The sequence below is a fragment of the Triturus cristatus genome, chromosome 9 (genome assembly GCF_964204655.1).
Source record: "Triturus cristatus chromosome 9, aTriCri1.1, whole genome shotgun sequence".
Taxonomy (NCBI): Eukaryota; Metazoa; Chordata; class Amphibia; order Caudata; family Salamandridae; genus Triturus; species Triturus cristatus.
Genome location: NC_140592.1, coordinates 79,706,863 through 79,733,079, shown reverse-complemented (window position 1 = coordinate 79,733,079; position 26,217 = coordinate 79,706,863).

The following is a 26,217-nucleotide window of genomic DNA, read 5'->3' as shown; positions in this document are numbered from 1 at the left end:
CACACTAGTAGCACCCCACCAAAAGCACACACACATAGAGCTAGCAAAACCAACACTAACCCACCCTCACTTGCACCCTCACACACACATCACTCACCACCACCACCCATCACCATGCCCCAAAGAAGAATCCAAAGTTCACAGATGATGAGTTAGAAGTGCTGGTAGACGAGATCATCAGAGTAGAGCCACATTTGTTTGGTACATTGGTCCAAAGGACCCCCATGTCACAGAAAACAAAGATGTGGGCGAGGATTGTGGACAAGGTGAACGCACAAGCACCAACAAGGCGCACAAAGCACGATATCCAGAACAGGTGGTATGATGTACGCAGGAGGGTCAAGAAACTCATCGAGAAAGATCATGCCTTGAGTCAGTGCACTGGCGGTGGCCCTCCTGCCAAACCAGTCTACTTCAGGACCTGGGAGGAGAAGGTGCGGGACATCCTACCACCAGAGAGCGACCATGGTCTAGCAGACATCCCAGAACCTGGTGAGTACACAACCAACATACTCAATATTGTGTGGCAAGGGGACAGTGAAACCATGCACCGTTAGCGAAGCCACAGTAACCAATAGATAATCATCCCAAGATGTGTATGCAAATCAGACAAACACAATACCTGCTATCTCATAGTGACTTGGAACTGTATCATGACATGTACAAACCTACCAACAAATGGAGCAAGGCAGTGGCACAAAGCCAAATAAACACTATCAGACAGTTTACCAACACAAACACACTACCTCACAGTGCAGCTGACTGACAGGAAGGAATAGTGGGTATGCAGGTGAAGTGAGTGTATCCAAAAGCATGATGGGGCCTGTAGTCACAGATAATGCTCCCCCTCCTGATTGGCCCATTGTAGGACTTGGCATTTTTTCCCTCATTTGTTTTCGTTTTTAGTGTTGAGGCAGATTCAGGGAGCCATTTTACCTACCCCTGAAACTTCTGTCTGAGGGCCTGAAGCACGAAATGGTGGCCACCTGTGACATCACCAGCATCCACTGGAACCTGCTAGCACCTTCCAGAACATTCCAGAACTCTGTGACCGTTGGAGGCGGTTTAGAATGTTGGGAAGCTAAGACAGAGAGTTGGCAGTTGGAGCTGGCAGTTGGCACCTGACTGGTGAAGGAAGAGCAGCACAACAGTGAAGGAGGAAGGAGTGAAGCAGCAGGGGTGGAAACTTGTGCCTGGAGTGGGGTCCATAAACCCACCCTTGATACTAGTCCCTACTGATGGATCCCAGCCTGTAGCCCTGTGTGGGAAGAAGCCAGAAAAACTCATCCTAAGGACCTGGACAGCAGGAACAGGCCTTAGAAGCAGAAAGCAGCAAGATCCTGACCTGGAAACTGGTTTCCCTGGAGTCCGGCGTCGAGTAGCCTGAGACCTGGAGCCCGAGGTGGAGAAGCGGCGCTGACTGAAGAAGCAGACGTCGTACCCGGAGCCGCCTGAGGTCGTGAGAGGGCGCCGACGGAGGTCGTGAGGAATACCAGAGGTCGAGGAGGAAGTTAACCGAGGTCGAGTGAGCGGCGTCATCGGAGGAGTGAAGTCCGCCCTCCGGAGTCGTCGGAGACCGAGGTGAAGTGTACCGGAGGTCGGGAGTGAGGATCGCACTCCGGAGTCGCCCGGAACCTGAGAGGAGGAGCACCGGAGGTCGGGGGTGAGGATCGCACCCCGGAGTCGCCGGAAGTCGACATCGAGGCCAGGCCGGCCGACGTCATCGAAGCCGAGAGCGCCATCGGACCGGAGCCGCCCGAAGTCGACATCGAGTAGAGACTGCCCGACGCCGTCGAATCGGAGGTCGAGATCGAACCGAGGCCGCCGACATCGGACCGGAACCGCCTACCGGCGTCGTCAAAGAACTGACATTGTGCCGAGGCCGCCGAGATCGAACCGGAACCGCCTCACGGCATCGACACGACTCCAGCGGCGTCGGAGCATCAGAAAAAGGGCAGTAAGTGGAGTAGAGGGCGCCTAAGGCCCTGTGGAGACCTGAGAGACTGCTCTAAGGGGCTAGGGAGGTGCTGGAACCAACCTGACTGTGCCAGGGGTGAATTGGGACTAACCTAGAGAGGTTGTGTGGAGAGAGAAAGCCAGGGCACTGGTATTCCCCCCTTGATCTACCTCAGTTTAGGCCTCAGCCTTGTCCCAGCCAGGGAGTAGAACCTCTCAAGCCTTCCACAACCCTACAAGCTGTGCCTGGGCCAAATCAGCCCTTAGGAATTGAAAAGTGATCTGATTACATGAGTGCTGCTGTATACTTTTAATTATTTATTGGGGGCACTGTATTTATTGTGTTAGCCTATTTATTGCTTCACTATACTTATTGGTCTACAGGACTTGTTGGTGTACAATATTTATTGGTTCAGTATTTAATGCCTCAGAATATTTAATTGCCTGTATTACCTGCACTTATATTTATGTCCCTTGTATTTATGATCACCCCTATTTATTGAATCTCCAGACAGTATTTATTTGACCTGCACTATTTAAAAGTTTGTATATTGTGATTGTCTTATTTATTTTTCCAATCAGCAATTAAGAGAAAAAGATAAAGAAGAATATTTTCATAATTTTTACGGTGTAGAGTCGTTTTTGGAACGGATGCACGCATGGTTATTGTATGGGTATATTGTATGCTTAGCACGGTGCCTGTGTCCTGACCACTCGAGCCAAGCTACCACAGTGTGTTCGGGAAGGTCCACCACCACCCTGCGGAGTGGGAGTGGGCGGTTTCCAACATAAATTGGTGTTCAGTGGTGGGATAGAGCTGTGCCTACGTATACTCAACAATAACTGTGGGTAGTCCATAGGCCTACACCGGGAGTTTTCTCAAAAGCGGCCTTCCTAATTGTGGGTTTTTGTTTTTTCCAAATTTACTCTGGTGGTGGGAGGAGGTATTATTAAAGGTACCCCCCTGCATAGTTACTGCACAAAAACCTGTCCTCTAACCTGAGTGGGCGAGATGGAGTTTGTACTAGAAAATCTAGAAACGTACACTGTGGCCCAACTCAGGGAGTTTTGCCAGCGGGAGGGGGTGTACTGTCCCCCAGGAGCAAAGAAGGGTGCACTCCAAACCAGCTTAAGGGCTTGGGGGGAGGCACGCCGAGAAAGCAAGGCTGAGGAGGAAGACAGGGATGGAGAGCCTGACCCCGAGGGGGCTGAGATGTACCAACCTGAGGTGGGGAACCTGTCAGCAGGGCCCAGAACCATTTCCAGGAAGGGCAGCAGTGCCTCTAGCGGTGGCTTGTCTAAAGTGGAGTTAACAGACCGGAGGGAGAAAAGACAGCTCACATGGGACTTAGCAAGGCTGGAGAAAGAGATGGAGGAGAGAAGGATGGCGCACGAGCTTCAGATGAGGGAGTTGGAGCTGCGTGCCCTCCAGATGAGTGTGTCCAGCGAGGACACTGGTGGCAGCATACCGGAAGCTCCACAGGAGCTAGAAGTTTATTTACCCCAGGATGACATCACCAGGGTGTCTGAGGAGGCATTGGGGTGGGAACCTGAAGGGGGTAGTGCAGGGATCTCTCAACCCAGCGAGGTGAGAGAAGTGGCAGATAGCCCAGCTAGGTCCCAGGGAGAGAGGGTTGTAGGGCCTCACGACCTATCTGTAGGAAGGCGTGAGACGGGGAGGTGTCCCGAGGTGCCCCAACCGAAGTCTCAGGGCCTGGAGAGTTCCGCAAGGGAGCCCCAGGTTGGGAGCCTAGGCTGTCCCGATGTGCCCTCCAGTGCAGGGGAGCCCCTAGTGTCAGGAGGACCCAGGGCAACTGTAACCAGCGCGCCTGAGGTTCTGGGGTTAGCCCAGTTTCAGGGTTTAGGTCCTGGGCTGGGATGCCAGGCTCAGGGGTTGCCTGACCTGGCGGGTGGGGCCTCTGTTAACCGGGTCCCCCCGAAATTGACTTCCAGGGGTACTTTTCCCGTTAGGAGTGTGCTGAAATCTGGAAGGGGGTGCAGAGGGAGGAAGGTCTCGCCTCGGGCACCGACTCAGCCTAAGGGTTTAGACCCTAGGTTGAAGGATCAGTTGAGGGGTCAAGGCCCTAGACTGAGGAGGAAGTGTTGGTCTGAGGGTGCCTCGCAGGGTAGGGTGAGGAACCCCAGAAGGAGAGTTAGGGGGAGGAGAGCCTCGCCCCTGAAGGCTGGTCAGCCTAAGGGTGTGAACCCCAGGAGGAAGGACCAGAGGCAGTTTAGGACTGCAAGGAGGAGGACCGGAGTGGTCAACGGGCACTACAGGCCTGGGGCTACTGCCCCCCACTCCGCGAGATCACCCGGGCCAGAGACATCTGGACGGCCCAGGGGCCGGTCCTGGCCACAACTAGCTAGGGAGCCCCAGTGGGGTGGTTTTGTTGGTCCAGGGAGGCTTGTTAGGGAACCATTGGGTTCCAGAGCGGAGGAGAACTTGCGGGTGCTCCTGCCGTTGCGGGCCTGCGTCCACCTTTTCTCGCCCCAAGCAGGGAAGACCATCAAGGCATTGATCGGTCTACCCTGGCTTTTGGCTGGAAGGGGGTTGTGTAGGACTTGGCATTTTTTCCCTCATTTGTTTTCGTTTTTAGTGTTGAGGCAGATTCAGGGAGCCATTTTACCTACCCCTGAAACTTCTGTCTGAGGGCCTGAAGCACGAAATGGTGGCCACCTGTGACATCACCAGCATCCACTGGAACCTGCTAGCACCTTCCAGAACATTCCAGAACTCTGTGACCGTTGGAGGCGGTTTAGAATGTTGGGAAGCTAAGACAGAGAGTTGGCAGTTGGAGCTGGCAGTTGGCACCTGACTGGTGAAGGAAGAGCAGCACAACAGTGAAGGAGGAAGGAGTGAAGCAGCAGGGGTGGAAACTTGTGCCTGGAGTGGGGTCCATAAACCCACCCTTGATACTAGTCCCTACTGATGGATCCCAGCCTGTAGCCCTGTGTGGGAAGAAGCCAGAAAAACTCATCCTAAGGACCTGGACAGCAGGAACAGGCCTTAGAAGCAGAAAGCAGCAAGATCCTGACCTGGAAACTGGTTTCCCTGGAGTCCGGCGTCGAGTAGCCTGAGACCTGGAGCCCGAGGTGGAGAAGCGGCGCTGACTGAAGAAGCAGACGTCGTACCCGGAGCCGCCTGAGGTCGTGAGAGGGCGCCGACGGAGGTCGTGAGGAATACCAGAGGTCGAGGAGGAAGTTAACCGAGGTCGAGTGAGCGGCGTCATCGGAGGAGTGAAGTCCGCCCTCCGGAGTCGTCGGAGACCGAGGTGAAGTGTACCGGAGGTCGGGAGTGAGGATCGCACTCCGGAGTCGCCCGGAACCTGAGAGGAGGAGCACCGGAGGTCGGGGGTGAGGATCGCACCCCGGAGTCGCCGGAAGTCGACATCGAGGCCAGGCCGGCCGACGTCATCGAAGCCGAGAGCGCCATCGGACCGGAGCCGCCCGAAGTCGACATCGAGTAGAGACTGCCCGACGCCGTCGAATCGGAGGTCGAGATCGAACCGAGGCCGCCGACATCGGACCGGAACCGCCTACCGGCGTCGTCAAAGAACTGACATTGTGCCGAGGCCGCCGAGATCGAACCGGAACCGCCTCACGGCATCGACACGACTCCAGCGGCGTCGGAGCATCAGAAAAAGGGCAGTAAGTGGAGTAGAGGGCGCCTAAGGCCCTGTGGAGACCTGAGAGACTGCTCTAAGGGGCTAGGGAGGTGCTGGAACCAACCTGACTGTGCCAGGGGTGAATTGGGACTAACCTAGAGAGGTTGTGTGGAGAGAGAAAGCCAGGGCACTGGTATTCCCCCCTTGATCTACCTCAGTTTAGGCCTCAGCCTTGTCCCAGCCAGGGAGTAGAACCTCTCAAGCCTTCCACAACCCTACAAGCTGTGCCTGGGCCAAATCAGCCCTTAGGAATTGAAAAGTGATCTGATTACATGAGTGCTGCTGTATACTTTTAATTATTTATTGGGGGCACTGTATTTATTGTGTTAGCCTATTTATTGCTTCACTATACTTATTGGTCTACAGGACTTGTTGGTGTACAATATTTATTGGTTCAGTATTTAATGCCTCAGAATATTTAATTGCCTGTATTACCTGCACTTATATTTATGTCCCTTGTATTTATGATCACCCCTATTTATTGAATCTCCAGACAGTATTTATTTGACCTGCACTATTTAAAAGTTTGTATATTGTGATTGTCTTATTTATTTTTCCAATCAGCAATTAAGAGAAAAAGATAAAGAAGAATATTTTCATAATTTTTACGGTGTAGAGTCGTTTTTGGAACGGATGCACGCATGGTTATTGTATGGGTATATTGTATGCTTAGCACGGTGCCTGTGTCCTGACCACTCGAGCCAAGCTACCACAGTGTGTTCGGGGAGTCCACCACCACCCTACGGAGTGGGAGTGGGCTGTTTCCAACACCCATCAAGACCTCTCTGAAACATGCCCACATCACAGGGAGTGGAAAATGACTGACAAGATGGCTGACACTGGGTCCTGCTGTGGGGAGCACAAGGCCCTGCTCGGGGTTGTGTGCAAATCAGAAGCAGGACACCACTGACTGACATCCTGAAAGATAACTTGCATGCCCTATAATGGAAGCACGTTTCATGATGGGAAGGAGGACTGACATCCCTGACCATACTTACCAGCATCTGGAGACACCCCCCCCTCAACACAAACTCCACACAACTCACCGGGTAGAATGTATTGACACACACCTCATTGAAATATCAGCAAAAGATACCCCGTACTGGGTGCTGCTGTGTGAAGCACAGGGGCTCACTTTGGACTTGTAGCCAAACAAACACCAGGATTTCACAGTCAGCCATCTTGCCATTGCTGTCACACCCCCTCACAGCGAAGCAAGTCAAGAGGGAGGAAGTATGGGCATGCTGGGAAGGGGGTGTAGCCAAGAGTATGATGGGAGTCGCAGTCACAGACAATCTACACCCACCCACATGGCCCAGCAAGATCAAACTGAACCATACTCGCCTCACAGGGAGTGGGAAGGGGCTGACAGGATGTCTGACACTGGGCTCTGTTGTGGGGAGCACAAGACCATGCTGGGAACTGGGCACCAACAAACACCAGGACTTCACAGTCAGCCATCTTGCCATTGCTGTCACACACCCTCACAGGGAAGCAGAGTCAAGAGGAAGGAAGTATGGGCATGCTGGGGAAGGGGGGTGTAGCCAAGAGTATGATAGGAGTTGCAGTCACAAACAATCCCCAGCCACCCACATGGCCCAGCAAGCTCACACTGAACCATGCTCACCTCACAGGGAGTGGGAAGGGACTGACAGGATGTCTAACACTGGGCTCTGTTGTGGGGAGCACAAGGCCATGCTGGGAACTGGGCACCAACAAACACCAGAACTTCACAGTCAGCCATCTTGCCATTGCTGTCACACCCCCTCACAGGGAAGCAGAGTCAAGAGGAAGGAAGTATGGGCATGCTGGGAAGGTGGGTGTAGCCAAGAGCATGATGGGAGTTGCAGTCACAGACAATCCCCAGCCACCCACATGGCCCAGCAAGCTCACACTGAACCATGCTCGCATCACAGGGAGTGGGAAGGGACTGACAAGATGTCTGACACTGAGCCTGAGAAATGATGTGGCTGACAATCACACATATGCACTGGCCAAACAAAACCCGGTCGCACACATAGCCATTGCAACCATATGTTCCAAATCATTGTCTGGGGATGCAGTGTCCAGGGATGCATGGCACATTGCACAAAACACACAGGAACTCACATTGACAGGGGACATCTGACAGTGAATGGAATGGACACACCAATATAGCCATCACCATAGCATGTTCGCATTCACAGTCGGTGCTGGTGTGAGCTGCATTCCACTCCTACATCGTGCTGAAACATAGGCATCCTTCACAGAACACACCACTCACTGACATAGACACTGTAGACACAAGGTCAAACCTGGACTGCATTGGAGGAGACGTGCTACTCACAGCAGCCAAACTGCAACACACACACCACCGGCCCTCACTGTCATGAGCATTGAAAAGCCAGAGTGCTACCTTGCCCAATCCATGCCACCATGGAGAACATTGACAAGTCAAATCACGTATGCACGTACAAAACGCAGCACCAGACTCATTAACGATGGTGACATCATCACATGTATGAAATGAGATGGGAACTAGGAACACTGTAAAAAAACACACTTCCTCCAAAGAGATCACAGGCATACCGGACTGTGACCATGTTGTGCCAATACACCAATGTGGCACACAAAGACTAGCAAACTCTGCTACCACACATGCCCCAATAGTACAACATATCCCCAGTGGAATAGCACGTATGTCCTTGTTAAAGCTCACATGTGTACAGGGATGACACACATGTGTCAGCAACGTGATGGCCCTTGAGTAGTAATGGTCATGTACAGACAAATCTATCCATGAGCTGGGCATGCACACACTTCGACATGCACATTGAAATGTTTCATTTTGGCTGGGCAATGTGCAACAACAATATCAATCTCTGTCCATGACAACCCGGAACAAAGCAGTGTACAGACAGGCATCCGTTTGTACAGTAGAAAATGCCATGTTTGTGAACCATTGATGCCTGTAGAAACCTAACCTACATTGTTTGTCTCTTCCAAACACAGGTGGAGCTGGGTACACAGCACCAAATGAAGAGGATTCAAATTCCCAGACTCTGATGGACACTGAGCTCTCTGGTTTGAATCTGTCTCTGTCCTCTTCGGATGACGACGAGGAACCTGGCACCTCCGGTGTGAGTCATCATGCAGCACCAGCAGCACCAACATCTGCACCCCCTGTACCCATGCCTCCAGCATCTGGAAACAGACAGGGCACCCCCGCCAACATGGACAGACCATGGCCACAGAGCACCGACAGCAGAGGGACACAGGACCCCCCCGGAAGCTACAGCCAACACCACCAGCAACACCACCCAAGGGGTCCCAGTGTCACCTGTGCGTGCCGCCACTGGTCTTGCCCGTGTGGATAGGGGTGCTGGGAGGGGTGGGTGGCAGAGGGCGTGCCTTGCAGAGGGGTCTGCACTGCATGACGACCCCCAACTGGCACGCATCATAGATACGTACCAGGATTGCACTGGAGGATTTGGCCAGGTAGTGGGGATCCTCAAGGACATACAACAGGAGCAGGCTGCTCACCATGCCCACATGGAGGCAAAGTGGGATGCACTTACTGCGGTGCATCGGGACATACTCCAATGCCTCCGCCAGACCAGCACAAACATGTCCATACCTCCCTGTGTGGCCACAACATCTGTTGCCACACCATCTGCCAGTGCCACAGGGAGGGAGGAGGACTCTGGCGGAGAGTCCCCTGCACCTCAGAGGCCTGCACCTGAGGATCCCTCCCCCAAGAAGAAGAGGGGTCATCCTACGAAGAACATGTGAGATGCAGATGTCCCTGCACATCCCCCAGGGCCTCTAAACCTGTTCTGGACAATGTTCTTTGTGCGCAACCCGTTCACCTTGTCCGATCGGACACAACTCGCCTACATGACATGGAGGGTTCATGTTGGTCCAATGTAGCAGATGACTGTGGACTTTACTCTGGACATTTCATCTACCAACACTTCCAACTCTACTGTGAACTTTGGATTCAAAACCCAATGTACAGCACCCACCATCCTGTGCACTATCCTCACACATGTTCATAAATAAACTCACCAGTACACCATACTTGCCTCTGTTGTGATTCCAACTTATGTGTCATGGAGATGTTGATCTGCTAAACAACACAGTGCATGCCAAATACTACAACAATGTGACCACCGTTATGTGAGTCATGGTGATGTGACACATGTGAGGGAGACACACCACTATGGCACCACAACACATACTCACCATGGCCATGTTACTCATCCCACACAATGATGTTGACCTGAAACATATTGGTATGCACAGACACAACACCTATCCACAGTCAGTGGTAACAAGTCCACAGGTGAGGTAAGCAAATGTCACTCAGACGTGGGAACACAGTAGGGGTGGGCGGAATTTGCGTAGTCGCGTTACGCAAATCTCCGCGCAATGGTTAAAAATCTCCACGAACACGCAGAAATTCCGCGACCACGCGAAATTGCTTGTTCGCGATGCTTTTTTCCTGTTCGCGACCACTGTTGCGTGCTCGGGGGAAATATTTCGCGAACACGCATTTTGAGATTGCGAACAAGCAAAAATTCCGCGAAGCCGGGAAAAGCAGAATTTTGGGCAATTCCGCGTTCTCCGTGGAACGCGAAATTGCCTAAATTCCGCAAATTCCGCGAGCGGAACGGAATTTACCGCCCAGGCCTAGAAGACAGACAACGCACCTAACAAAGCATAGCACAGGTTCATTACACATCAGCAACATGTTTATTCTAAAATAGTTGCAAGGCACTTGTACGTTACGGTGGACACACGGTCACAGAGTGTCTGAGAATTGAAGTCCAGGGGTGTGTGGCACATCACTGATGGGAATTGACTACTCCCACACTGGTGTCGGACTCTGGGTGTCGGGGGTTAGTGTTGACCAAACAACAGGCAAAGTACGCTGGGAAGGACAGACACAAGACACAGTCAAAAGCACAGCAGAACAGGAGAGAAATGTAATACACATGCACAAAACATGTCACAAGAAACCTACACAGAAACAAGTTAGCAGTACTACACTATTGTGGAGTACAGACCACCTGAATGCACACATCACTGCACGCATCCAGTCAAGTGGCACACAAACACACTCAGACAGCAACAGAGCAGCCACAACACATTTCAGGCTAACTCCATACATTGATATAACAACCCTGCTAACTCATATTCAGGTGACGAAGTTGTTGATGAGCTGTGTGCGGACGTCACCCTCATCATCATCATCACTGGCATCGTGTCCCAGGCCGGGATCTTCCACCGGTGGCGGAGGTCGGTCATCGTCATCCTGGATGAGAGGCACCTTCTTCCGCACTGCCATGTTGTGTAGCATGCAGCATACAAGCATAATTTTGCACACCTTTGCAGGGTCATATGGGAGGGCCCCTCCGATCTTGTCCAGGCAGCGGAAGCGGCTTTTCAGGAGACCAAATGTTCGCTCAATCACCCTCCTGCTCCGACCATGTGCCTCATTGTAGTGCATCTCGGCTGGTGTCACAGGGTTCCTGAGGGGTGTCAGCAACCACGGCATGTTGGGGTATCCGGAGTCACCTACACACAAACAATTGAACAATTAGCAGAGTTTTGTATGAGGGCGGAATACAACATTGCCAAACACACACAATGGTAAACAGTCAGTTCACACCGACAAGCCAGGCACGCTGGTCTGGCATCTGTGTTGCAATGCGACTACTCCTCATGATGTAGGCATTGTGTGCAGAACCGGGGAAACGTGCACACACATGTGTGATACACATGTTTGCAAGACATACCACCAGAGCATTGATGGAGTGGAAATGCTTCCTGTTCCGGTATGCCTGCTCATGTGCCTGTGGTGGTATCAGGGCCACATGTGCACCATCAATAGATCCGATGACGTTCGGCATCCTCCCCAGTGTATAAAAGGCATCCTTTATTTCAGGGAGTTGAGCTGGGCTAGGGAACTTGATGTACAGGTCAAGAAAATGCAACATCCCCTCCAAGACATCGCGTAGCACACGACAAAATATAGTTTGCGACATACCACCAGCAGTAGCCACAGTATACTGGAAGGTACCAGTAGGAAAGAAGTGCAGGGCTGCCATCACCTTCACCTCTGGAGTTAGTGCTGTAGGGTATGTCCGGCCAGGTAGCAGATGGGCCGCTAACTGCTCCACCAACTCCTCAATCAGTGGCCTGGTGAAGCGGTACCGTAGGATGCAGTCGCGTTCCTGCATGGTTCCAAGGTCTGGGAACGGTCTATGGACAGCTGGTGCCCTGCAGAACAGAGATGTACAAAGGAAGATTGTCGGTTCATCCACCCATGTGGCCATGACCAAGTGAAATATCACATGATACATCATGACAATACACAATGTACTGAGGTGTGTGCTGTTGGGCATGGACACATATGTCACCTACATGGACATCACCTCACATCTCAAGTCCACATGTCCACATAAGTCCCATGTAGTGCAATGACCAATCATTGGGCTGTGTCACCCTACCTATGTATTGATGTGACGTTACAAACACACACCACAGTAACAAGTGAGGTCTCCCAGGCATCACAGATCTTTGCCATGCAGATACCCAGGGTCCCTGTATTGCCACATCGACACTGGCATGACATGGCTTTTCATTTACACGCCACAAGGCAACCGTGAGTCCCACAGGTAGTAGCCACTGTTGTCTCTGCAGGTCCTACATGTACGTCTCTTAGACACACACACAACATCAAGGTTGCTGCACAAACCACCTGGATGTGGAGACTGTCTCCCATTGGGCACATTTGATTAGCCACATCTGAGACACAACATGCACATAGACTGTGGGTGTACATCAGAATTGTGGCTACAGTTCTCACTGTGACGTACATGCCATCACCCCCAGGACTCAGGGTGTATGTGACATGTCTGAAACATATCCAACCTGCAACTGTGTCGATGACTCATGCCCATAACTGTACAGTTGCACATCACAGTGGTAATGTGCACAACACACAAAGGATTCTGCCACCATGAACATGTGCAAAGCCTGGGAGTGGCTGAGCAAAAGTGCCACTCAACAAACCAAATGTTGCCCCCCCCCCAACACACAGGGAATGCAGCCTTACATGCCATGGGACACTGTGTGGCCAATGCTGTAGTGTGGTAGGTGTGCACATGAGTCCCTGGCAAGTAATTGTGTGTTGAAGCCGTCAAATAGTCACACCAATGAGGTTCGACGCGGGTGACAATGCGTACGCATTGCATGGTTCATGACCGAGCCGTGCGTATGCTTTGACATTGACTGCAATGAGGCCCAACGCGGGTGACAATGCGCACGCATTGCACGGTTCATGACAGAGCTGTGCGTACGCTTTGATATTGACTGCAATGAGGCCCAACACCGGTGACAATGCGTACGCATTGCACGGTTCATGATCGAGCCGTGCGTACGCTTTGCCGTTGACTGCAATGAGGTCGGACGCGGGTGACAACGCGTACGCATTGCACAGTTCATGATCGAGCCGTGCGTACGCTTTGCCATTGACTGCAATGAGGTCCGACGCGGGTGACAATGCGTACGCATTGCTCGGTTCATGACCGAGCCGTGCGTACGCTTTGCCATTGACTGCAATGAGGCCGACGCGGGTGACAATGCGTACGCATTGCACGGTTCATGACCGAGTCGTGCGTACGCTTTGCCATTGACTGCAATGAGGTCCGACGCGGGTGACAATGCGTACGCATTGCACGGTACATGACTGAGCCGTGCATACGCTTTGCCATTGACTGCAATGAGGCCCGACGCAGTTGACTATCATGCATGCGCGTCGGGCAGGCATGGTCTGAGACAGGCGTACGCCTTTGCCATTGAATCGTATGGAGACGGGTGCATGTGTATTTTCAAAATATGCGTTGTACAGTCAGTTGACCGAACGGGGCGCACCCATTGGCTCTGGACTGTCATGGAGACTAATGCAGATTCGAAACTTGTTGCAATTCCTAGGGTTTTATGAAGGTGAAGATTTGAACAATGCGAAAGACGTGTACGAGTCATACATTTCCATGGATTGGCCAGATTCATAGAATGCAACCGTGTTGGACCTATCACTGGGGACACATGGCACAGAGTCTGCCTCTGCAGCACAGATATAAGGCTGGCTGGCCCCCAGGGAGCTCACTTGCCTGCACTACATGCTACAGGACCACATCCCTGCTACTGCTGTCTCTGCATCCTCTGGCTACTGCTATGGCACGTACTCTGGAGAGGGCCCCAGACTTCACTGTGGAGGAGAACCAGGCCCTGCTGGACGGGCTCCTTCCACAGTACAGCAAGCTGTATGGGAAACCAGGGGAGCAGGTGAGTGTGCATTCCACTGCCTTCCTAATTATGCATGTTATCTGACTAGAAGTACTAGCAGTGTGTACACCGGTGGCAAGCATACTCACTGAGTACTTTCATCCCCCAAAGTGTGTAGGTACATGTAATGAACAGGTGTTCTGCAGCTAAAGTGCATTTGTGCAAGCTTAAACTTCCCAGGCATTGTTAACATGTCAGACATGCAGGGCATTTGTCCTTTTCCATGGGTGCACTACCTATGTCACTCATTTCCCTTTGTGATGATGACATGTATTTCCAACTGTGTGCAGCACAAACATGGGGCATGTGTGTTAATGGACTTTTAACTTTGTCATCCTAACAGGTTGATACCCACCAGAAGCAGGAGATATGGCTGACCATCGCCCGGGCAGTTCGATCGGTGGGGTTCTACAAGCGCCGGATCCGCAACTGCCAGAAGAGATGGCAGGACCTTCGGTGCTGGACCCAGAGGATCACAAGGGTCCAGCTGAAGCTGTCGCCACATCGCAGGAGGGGCGGACACCAGACCCTGACCCCCCACATGCTCCGGATACTGGCGGTGGTCTTCCCGGAACTGGATGGGCAGCTGAAGGCCAGACAGCAGCAAGGAGGGGGTAAGTCCATGCCTAATCTGTGTACTATGTCTGACATGCTAATTGCAGTCTTTTGGCCTGGTCACACTTCCACATTACGTAGGTCTTGTAGTCCAATACTCATGTCCCTCAATTGTGTGATGCACCTTCCTCATCTGATCCACAGGTGTGGCCCCTACAGTCTGTTGCTTGTGTCACTAGGGCACTGTGTCTCTGCAGTCAGTTATCCTTCAGCTTCCGGACAGCATCTGTTCCCGTGACTCTGTTGTGTGTTTCATGTGTGAGTCAATTGTTTACCCAATGCCTGAAATCTGACATGTGACCTGTGTGTGAACTTGATATGTATTCCTATTGCTGGTCTGACTCGCCACATGTGGCTGGGGTATTTCAAACAAATTTTTCAAAAAAGAGAGAGGGACCCCTATGACAAAGGAGAGGGGCACCAAATGTGACCTTAGTCAAGAGAAAAGCCTCCTTGTCACCAAAACATTCAGACCAACACACCTTTCACACCAAGGGGATGAGGATGGACAGCACAAGCATAAGAACCAATAAGAAGAAATAAATCAGACAAATTTATTGGACAATGTATAAAATAATATACAGATACAAAAGATGTACAGAGTCAGATAGTTAATAATGAAACAAAGACAGTGTCATCATATCAATATACATGTAATCATAAACAATTGTTTAAAAACAGTCAGTCTAATCTTAGTCAAAGATAAGAAAGACCTACACAATAATAAACAACACAGCACATAAAATTGGGAACAGCATAAAAGGAAAAAATAATAATAATCCTATTGACTTAAGGAAATCACCAAATCAAGGATTTTATCAATTGTGACCCAGAGTGATATCCCTTTCGAATATGTGTCACACAAACCAATAATCATAGATTTTGGGTGGTTTCCTCTTTTAAAAGCATCGACGCGTTTCGGTGGGCCAAGATTCACAGCCAACACCTTCTTCAGGAAAAGCACAATAAAGTCCCAATAATTATAATCATTTGTCCTTTAGTGGGCAATGTCCATATGGATCCTGCCAGCAGTTCTGTATGTTTAGTTTATATGTGTTTTCCGGAGAGATTCCTCGGTGAAACACTCCCTTGTATTGATCAAATCCGGGTCTAAATGGACCTCAGGACAGCGCTTCTTCTAACTGGATACAGTCTATATTCCATTTAAAGGATTTCAAGAGACCTTAAATACTGTCTCAGTAGTAAATTACCGTGCCTTCATCGGGTGTGGGTAGACGGATATCTTATACCCGGAAATGGTGCCGAAGAAGCACTCAATTTCGGCTTGTTACGGTATACGTGATACGGTCTTCTTCTCCGAGGAAGAAGACCGTATCACGTATACCGTAACAAGCCGAAATTGAGTTACTGCATCTTACTTAATTAAATGCTGTTGTTGCTACAAGTTAGACGATTGTGAATTGACGGTTTTTATTTATAAAAAAATGTGTTAAGTACACACATATGCTTTCCTTTTTTGTCTTAGGCAACGGAAGTTTTTGGTAAATATTATCTTGTTGGGTTGGCTGGTACAACTGCGGCCACCCGAACTGCTATTTCCAGTTAAAGCTAATTATATTTTGGAACTAGGGTGAGTGCTCTACGGTATTCTCATCTAGATACTTTGGTTCGATTCTTTACTGACACATGGTGTAGTTTTTTGGCTAGTTGTTTTGGTGACTTTAAAATTTCGGATGATTGACACCAGTCTTGGTGCTTCTCCTTTTTTGCCCCCTTCTGTTTTGGTTAACTGAGTGTTATTATGGTGGTTTGGGTGTATTGATCACATTTCTTGTCACACTTTGGTATTTATTTTTTTCTGTTGCTTTCACGAACACGGGTTGTCTTTCCCTGCTAGGTGGGGACCTTTAACTTGTTTTTCTTGAGAGGAATACAATTAATAATTGTGCTGTATATCTGTTTATTACAGCCCTGAGGAAGTCTTGTGGAATATCATCCTTAGACGAAACACGTGTTGGCTTCTCTTTTTATGACCTAATGAAGGCTGTTCTTTTTATGACCTAATGAAATAAACAATTTGTTCTGTAAAAGTCATAAATGGACTTGGATTACTTTTGGTCTGGACAATAAGGCGCCTACTGTCTAAACAAGTCTCCTAAGGATAATGCCAAAGCCGTAATTAGAGACTATAAAGGAAGATGAAGATCGGATAAGGCCCTCATCCATAAACACACTAATTTATGATTCGAAAATAACTCCTATGAATTGTAATTGAAGTTTCATATACATTCAGTTTGCTCAGGGAACTACAATCGTTTTTTGTACATTTACAATTGTTATCAATTGTAGGCAACAGCGTTGGGTGGTGGCTGTTTTGTTCCCTTGGATGCAAACCTTGTGATATTTTTGCCTTCTCTTTCACTGTTTTAATCACTATTTGTTTGCGCAGGATATACCTCACTGCCCATCTTTATCTTATGTTTATCTGGTAGTTAGCTCCCTTTGTAGCGTTGCTGATGTGTTTTTGCATATTGAGGTTACTGTCAAGAGTTATTTCCAGTGATTTCGCTGAGTCAACGATGATTGGTTGAACGTTGAGTGCCGTAAGGTGTTTTTTTACAATCTTGCATTACAGGGACTTGGGCGGGTGGAGCTATAAGCAGGAATTCGGTTTTTAGGGCATTTAATTTGAGATGGTTTTTTGCCAGCCATATCTGGGTATTCCCAAGCAACAAGCAGCGTGTACAAGACGAACACATCATGAATCCCATCGCGCAGGTCATACCAGTACTCTACATCTATGACCGGATCAGGAACAGATGCGGACGGCACAGACGGTAAGTCAGACACCCACAACACAAACAAACAACACGTACCCGCAAACTGTCACACACACACAGGGGATCCATATCCTAGCCACTAACAACAGGCCACCATAGGGGTTGAATGGCCAGGACCACTACCACCCCCACCCATAGGGACTATGTTGCCCAGCACTCCTGCCACCCCTCCCCTAGGGGACCTGTTGCCCATCACTCCTGCCACCCCAACCCATAGGGCTTATGTTGCCCATCACTACTGCCACCCCCACCCATAGGGACTATGTTGCCCAGCACTCCTGCCACCCCCACCCATAGGGGACCTGTTGCCCATCACTACTGTCACCTCCACCCATAGTGGACCTGTTGCCCATCACTACTGCCACCCCCACCCATAGGGACTATGTTGCCCATCACTCCTGCCACCCCCACCCATAGGGGACCTGTTGCCCAGCACTCCTGCCACCTCCACACATAGGGCTTATGTTACCCATCACTCCTGCCACCCCCACTCATAGGGGACCTGTTGCCCATCACTCCTGCCACCCCCACCCATAGGGACTATATTTCCCAGCACTCCTGCCACCCCCACCCATAGGGGACCTGTTGCCCATCACTGCTGCCACCCCCACCCATAGCGGGTTTGCTCACTTTGGACTTAATATTATTACCTTTTCAAATATAAAGTTGTAATATGCTGATGTTGGAGATCAGCTAATTACTGATGCGGTTCCTGTAACCCTTTCAAAGATGGCCCTGGTTTAGGTTATCATTGGAAAGACTGATATCTTTGTCAGTCCCTCTTTTATTTTGGTAGAGCACTCGCTTTTTACAAATACATGGAAAAACATGGCGCACTTGCAAGACGCCAATTGAGTATGGCAGGATACGACCTTACTCGGTGCTTCGAATTTGGAGGTAAGAAATGCATTTTAGCTATTAGGTATTGATATATACCATTAGTTTTTAATTGTATGATAAGGTCGGACACATTACTGTCGAGATGTCCGCATGATTTTCTTCCTCTTTCTTTACTCTAAGATGATTTACGAATATTTTCGTTACTGCATCTTACTTAATTAAATGCTGTTGTTGCTACAAGTTAGACGATTGTGAATTGACGGTTTTTATTTATAAAAAAAATGTGTTAAGTACACACATATGCTTTCCTTTTTTGTCTTAGGCAACGGAAGTTTTTGGTAAATATTATCTTGTTGGGTTGGCTGGTACAACTGCGGCCACCCGAACTGCTATTTCCAGTTAAAGCTAATGATATTTTGGAACTAGGGTGAGTGCTCTACGGTATTCTCATCTAGATACTTTGGTTCGATTCTTTACTGACACATGGTGTAGTTTTTTGGCTAGTTGTTTTGGTGACTTTAAAATTTCGGATGATTGACACCAGTCTTGGTGCTTCTCCTTTTTTGCCCCCTTCTGTTTTGGTTAACTGAGTGTTATTATGGTGGTTTGGGTGTATTGATCACATTTCTTGTCACACTTTGGTATTTATTTTTTTCTGATGCTTTCACGAACACGGGTTGTCTTTCCCTACTAGGTGGGGACCTTTAACTTGTTTTTCTTGAGAGGAATACAATTAATAATTGTGCTGTATATCTGTTTATTACAGCCCTGAGGAAGTCTTGTGGAATATCATCCTTAGACGAAACACGTGTTGGCTTCTCTTTTTATGACCTAATGAAGGCTGTTCTTTTTATGACCTAATGAAATAAACAATTTGTTCTGTAAAAGTCATAAATGGACTTGGATTACTTTTGGTCTGGACAATAAGGCGCCTACTGTCTAAACAAGTCTCCTAAGGATAATGCCAAAGCCGTAATTAGAGACTATAAAGGAAGATGAAGATCGGATAAGGCCCTCATCCATAAACACACTAATTTGTGATTCGAAAATAACTCCTATGAATTGTAATTGAAGTTTCATATACATTCAGTTTGCTCAGGGAACTACAATCGTTTTTTGTACCAGATAAACACACTGAGGAAGTTGACACCCTTCCTGCCAATCAAGGACTTTAAGCAAGCAGTACAAGCACTAGTTATCCCCAGAGTGGAGTACGGAAGTGTCTCTCTTTGCGGCCTACCCAAAGCAACCACGGCACCACTAAGAGCCTCAATCAATGCCGCAGCGAGACTCATCACTGGTTCTAAAAGAAATGTACACATCTCACTGGACCTCAAATCCCTGAATTGGCTACCCCTGGAAGCCAGAATTCATTTGAAGATAGCGTGTATGACGCATAAAGCCATGCACCACAAAGCACCCAGATATCTAACACAGAAGCTGACGATCTCTGGTGGGCTCAGATCTTCCAGAAGTGAAGAAAAAAACATATAACCGTACCTTCTCAGGGATGGCACCAAGAATTTGGAATGCTTTACCACCCGAAACCAGACTTAACCCCTCTATTGTCTCCTTCAAAAATGAAGTAAAATCAATTCACATGGCCAAATTCACCTGAGTAAGGTCCAATGTTTTGTTGTGAACTACTATAGCGTTGCCATTACCCTGAATAGGACAGGGCACCATCTAAGCAATCTGGACATTCCATCTTCCTGTTTCCTGACGCAAGGGGATAGCGTCCTGTTGTACCTGATCACTTTGCTTTTGCAACATGTTTTTGTATAGATGCTACAATTTGCCTTTTATTTATGTATAAAAACGTTATTTACTGTTAAGCGCTCTGATACCCGCAAGGGTCTTGTTCGCGCTCTATAAAACTTTCAAAATAAATAAATAAAATAACCTGAAAAGTTATCTGAAAAGTAATTTTAACATTTTGACTTACCTGTGTTTTAATCCACTGCATTTGAACTTGCATTCAATTGTAAAACATTGCATAAGATTTTGCAAAGGATTTATTTCACTTACCCGTGCCAGGCTTGGCTTGGTTCGAGAAATAAAATAACTTAATAATATTTTTTATACAAACAAAATTAATTTGAGTTCAGTCTTTGAGTTTGTGAGATCATTTACTGATTGAGTGTGTACAACAAATGCTTAACACTGCCCTCTGATAAAGCCTTACTGCTCGTCCACACTACCACAAATAGAGAGTAAGGTGCTATCTACTTTTACCTCTGCCTACCTTTGGGGTTCGACTGGACTCTGTGCACACTATACCTCATATAGTATGTACAAAGCCAGCTTCCTACAGGGTGCACCAGCGAATTGTACCAATTTCAGATGAGATATGTGTGCCGCTGCACCCCACCCCTGGCAGCGTGGTGCAAATAGACCTGATTTGAAATTGCCACATGTGCCTATGGGTCGATGGGTCACGGGGATCAACCCAACATCAGGTGTCCTGCAGCAGCACTATTGTCTTATGTGTGGTGGTGCTACTGTGTACAGGACATAAACGTCTAGTTGAATAAAAAGCACATTTCACTCTCTCACGCTCAGCACGTGCAGTCCAAGCACCATATTGCACGTCCACTGCATGGGCGTCAGCACTCAGCACTCACCTCTCCTCCTCTCATCTGCATCAGATCTTTCCTGCAGGCAGCTTGAACCTTCAACTGGGAACCCAGTTCTACTCAGCTCTGCCTTCCTGGCTCTATAGGTCAAGCAGAGATGTTTTAAGGCATGTGCAAAGTAGACTCTGGCTCAGAGCCCCAGCCTTTCAGGGGCCCCCTGATAGAACCGTTTCAGTTCTGCACAGAATCCTGTCCTGATGACCTTCAATAATTCTTAAACAGATTTTTGTATATAGGGTTTTCCTTTAATACATTTTTAATGTGGTTAATGTGTGAGAGGCTGATACAGACATTGTGCAGAGAAATGTTGTGTTTATGTTACATGCAACATCCATAAATAAAATTCATTTAGATCAAACAGTACCTCACATATGAGAAATGGCAGGGTGTCACAGAGATTGTTCTCACTAAATTTAGTGAGCAGCTGCTGTGTTACCATATTGAAAACACACATCATCACCCCTGAATATTAGATGCAAAGACATTTAGAATTTGAACGAGTGTTCATGTTCACTGTCAGTGACCAGGCCAAAGAGGCATGAAAGAGTTGAAATTTGATCATAAATTCGAATCTGTTCCGGACCAGGGGCGGCTCCCCCGTAATGGCGGAACAGCATTGCCCCACTCATCAGAGTCGTCATAGAAAAACAAAATGATAAAACAATAAAATTTTATTTTTCTATGACTGGCTCTGGCATGCGTGTAGGGCGCGTTGGGGCTGGGCCATGATAGGCAGGTGGTGGGCACTTAGGAGTGTGCATGTACGTTTTGCGGTATAATGCATGCAATATAGTGTGAATATACTGTTCTATTTATTGGACAGGTGCAAGGAAGCCTGCTTTCACTGCACCTCCCCAACGTGGTTTTCTATTTGCTAGACTTGGATGGTGCCGACGTGCTCTCATTGGCCTTTTTAACCTAAACGTTGATATACAGAGGATCTGTAATAGAAACGATATCTTTATCAATCATCTAGAATGTCTCTCTGGGTCTCTGCACTGATCAGCCAGCTGGGACCAGGCAGGCGAATGGCCAAAAACAAGCTGAGCCCAAGACGGACAAGACCACCCCGCTCTGCTGCAAGCACTCCTGCAGATAATAGCATGTGAAGCCTGTCTTCTGTATTGGAGATGGTGTTATTGATATGTTATGTTATGTTATAGTTATTTCTATAGCGCGCGACTCACCCGGGGGCATCTCGGCGCTTGTTAGCAGGGAAGGGTATCACATGTAAGAAGCCATTTGTATTTTTTAATTTTCTTTAATTTTGCCAAAGAACACCTATAAGTCCTATCTGTATACAGGTATTTGGCCTGTGACCCAATGTTGGACATTTTTATAAATTGAGACCTGTTTTAAGGAATCCAGTTAAAAATAAATGTACATTTCAGTGACCCAATTTAAGGACATAGCATATCGCGAAGAGACACAATGCAATGCCCTATGTGTAGGTATATTACTGTACATCAGTGTTTCTTAACTTGTAGTCTGTTGATACCTGGGAGTATGTGACACCTACTCAGGGGGTACGTGACTACTTACAAAATAAAAAATGAATACAATATGTTTCCATAAAAAAGCAAAATGTAAAATAAAAAAATATTGAAATGCTCTGTAAATGTGAAGGATTTTGAAATTGGAGACTAAACATTAAGGGGCCGATTCCGATGCAGTTGGGAATGACTCCGACCCTCGGTCGCAGCAATCCTAACCACATCGGAATCACAATTCGGTTTCCATTCCGATGGGGTCGGTCGGAAAAGAAACTGAATCGGTCTTCCGAATAGCTTCTGATAAGCTCGGCAGGCCCTCAGTAATCCCCAGCTTTTTCTGGCCGAGGAACTACAAAGGCAGTTTCCAACTGCCTTTTTGTGCTGGCCTTTCTGGCACAGAAAGGCATTGGGAAACAGCTTTGGGGGCCACCAGCAGGGCCAACATGGGTGCAATGCTGCTGAATGGTAGCCTAGGGGGCACCTATGCTGCCCCTCTGTTGATCCCTGCACCCTGTGTGCCACGGCGTGCAAAGATTGAACTGCACCTCTGCTCTTTCAATGAGAGCATGCATTGAAAGGTATAGGCATGCGACCGAACAGTGTTCGGCCGCATCCAATTCCACGCAGTGGCGGTGCGTCCATTGGGGGCGTTGGGGCGTTGCCCCACTAATCGTTCTACTTCTGACACTAATTGCAGCAATCAGGACTCCTGATTGGAATTATCGTCAGAAGTAGAACACGGACGCTGAAGGGGGTGGGGCTGCGGCAGCACTCTCCGGGTTGAGTGACAGCGCAATAGTGCGCATGTTTGTTTTTGGGCTGATCATTTTTATGATCAGCCCGATCATGCGCACTAGCCTTCCCCTTAAGAGACCGAGGGTTGCTTCATGCGCAGCCCCCGGTCTCCTAATGGGCAGGGAGTATCCCTGCTCTCAGACAATCCTGGTGCTGCTGGAGCAGCGTCTGGATTGGCTGAGAGCGAGAGGGATTGCCAGCCACTCACACAGAAGACGTTGAGAAGGCGCCAACGCACCGGACCCCGAACCAGGAGCAGACAGCAGAGGCGGCGCGGACCTGCCCGGTCAGGTAAGTTGAAGTTTTTTTTTTACTTTATTTTTAAAACCCGGCCCTCACCCCCGCGCGACCTCCCCTCCCCCCCCCCCCCCCCCCCCCCTGCGACCATTGCGTGCCGCGACTGGTTAAATGTAGTACCAAAAGGTCAAGGGGGAACTTATGCTGTTGATAACATTGTTTATAAAGTTCAGCGTGAAGGAACATTCCGCGGTAAAAGAGATGTGACGAAATAAGAGTTATTTTGCTGAGGGCAGATTTATGTGCTCTGGCAAGAAAGATACTGTGGATTGATGTAAGGTTGATTTGGAGGGGGGTGGGAGGGGAGTGACGCCTTTCCTTATCGACTCTGACATCTATCCCCCAGTGTAAACGGATGGCAGAGTTGACACTGGCCCAGTTTCAACTGGTTCATGTGAATGCCATGGTTGCTGGGCTCAAAATATTAGGACTGATAGCAAGACCTTTACACATCATCCCTCAAGCACAATAAACATACCTTTCCTTAAAATGTGCTCTTGAAAACCTCATCACTGAAAGGAACTCGTAACATTCTTGTAGTGGATGTAGCATTTGTTCTAAGTTTACTTCCCATGTGTTCAGGGCCTCTGGAAATATGCAACAGGGGAGGAACATATGATGCGGCAAAGCTGGCTAAATTCTGCAGCAAGTAAAGGCAAATTATGGGACATAAAATGCAGCACATATTGTGGCAGTATTACTGCACTATTTTGTCATTTGTAGGTCGAGCCACGTGCTGTCTGGATGCTAAAGACACATTGTGTGTGGGCTTACCAAGAATACACAGGGGCTTGCAGCCGCCCATTGCTTACCACTGGTTGGCTCTTCTGTCCCTCTCATTTATCTGCTTCTTATTTGTGTCCCAGCTTGTCAAACTTGTATTTGTCCCACCCATGGAGCATAGCTGCTTTACCATCTCTTTCATTGGCTGGCGTCTATGCTTAAGCTGCTTCCTTTTAGAGAAGTCTTTTTTTCTTTTTGTTTAAGCACTCTATGATGGTGAATGTGTTTTCCTGTTATGTCCTCTGTGTGCTTTTCTCACTTCTCCATGTTACTGTCAATCGCCATGTACTTCTCTCCCCACCCTCAATCTGCCTCGGTGTGCTTCACCCCCACCCGTTCAATGTTACGCTTTGTCGCTTATGTCAGCCTGGTTCTATTTTGAACCACACATACACACCGGGCAGCAAAATGAACAATGCTCCATATGGCACCGCTGGGCAACGGGTCTCATCCACAAGGGCTGCTCTTTTATTGAGATACTTAGGAACACTTGCACATTTTTTCAAATGTTGCTTCCTAGCCTTCCCAGAAATGTTTAGTCTAAACAGAAAATACTTTTGCAAAAACAGAAATTCATATTTTTTTTTTAGCTGCAACGTTACTGACTTGTCGAATGAATCAATGAAAAACAGTCTTGCAGCTCCGTTAAGTGAATTAATTAATTCACCTTTTGGTTTGAAGTTATGGGTACATAGATATTTCAGAGAAGGTGGAATTTGAAGCTTTTTTTCTTTAAAATAGATTAAGCTCTGCGAGGTATTTTACAGGCAGCACGTTTCCCGGCAAATCGTGGCCTTTTGAGAAGCAGAATTGCAAACTTAAAACTGAGCGTGACTCCAATTCTCTTAACCTTGCATGCTGCTATCTAGTCCCAACCACTTTGCAGGAGCCCAGGTGAGCAGGGGCATTTTGCACCAGGGATAGGCAAAGCTGTGAGATGGGCACACGTGTTAAAAGAGGTTTCGTAGGAATCCATATCTGGCATAGAAAGTACACGTCACTGGGAAGCAAATAATGTCACATGATGATGAATTAGACTACGTATTTGCTATGCCCCAGGTGATCTCCACAGTAAACAATCATGTGATGATGTACAAATATGGCACAGGCAGCCACGGTTTCTACTGTTCATTTAATAGACTGCGCCTGATGATAGATATTTTAAACATTGAAAAAAAAATCTATTTGAAAGTTTACGAAAGCTGTGATCACTTTGTGCCGCTGAGAAGTTTTTGTAATGCACAATTGCGTAACTGGCAGAAGCTGTGTGCGTGCTTGTGAATAAACCCACAGGTGAAACTTCTTCCTTCATAATTAGAGGACCTATTGGTCAAACCAAATTGATCTCGAAATGGAAAAAGAAAAGTCACCGAGCGTGATGGCTTGTGCGATGTTGGCATGGCGAAGGGGTGTAGCAGTAGCAAACCATTAAATGAGGGAGATTGTGTAAAAGTGAAGACTGGACATCTGATTTTGGGCTTGTCAAAGTTTAAAGGCCCTTATAATGTTGCATTGAGAAGAAATTATGTCACATTGCAGAATGGTTAGATAACTCTGTATCAAAAAGGAAGGCTATATGGCAAAGCAACCTGTGAGTAATGTGATTGAAGGATTTGTAGGGCTGCCATACTGATGTCTGATGCTGTGTGTTTGAAGAATGAGCTTGTTCTTCAGGATGTGCATTCGGGTGCAGGGATTGGGAATCCGAATTATCACGGTTCTGGTTCCAGTGAAGAAGTTGCGAGTTGCACTTTAAGGTCAAATCAATCAAGAGTCAATAGAGCTCCAATCAGACTCCGTCTGTGTGGTGGTGCTTTGTCTTCAGAAGGAGCAAAAACGGTGTGTGGGTAACCAAATCTGTTTTTTATTGTGTCCTTCGTTATCGTTTTTTCTCCTCGTCTGTTTGTTCTGCTTGTATAGAAAGAAAGGTAATGTGTTGTAGTCGACTCATTGTGGAATGTTATACATCAGTGGTTCTATGGGCGAGCGGAATTTGCTAAAT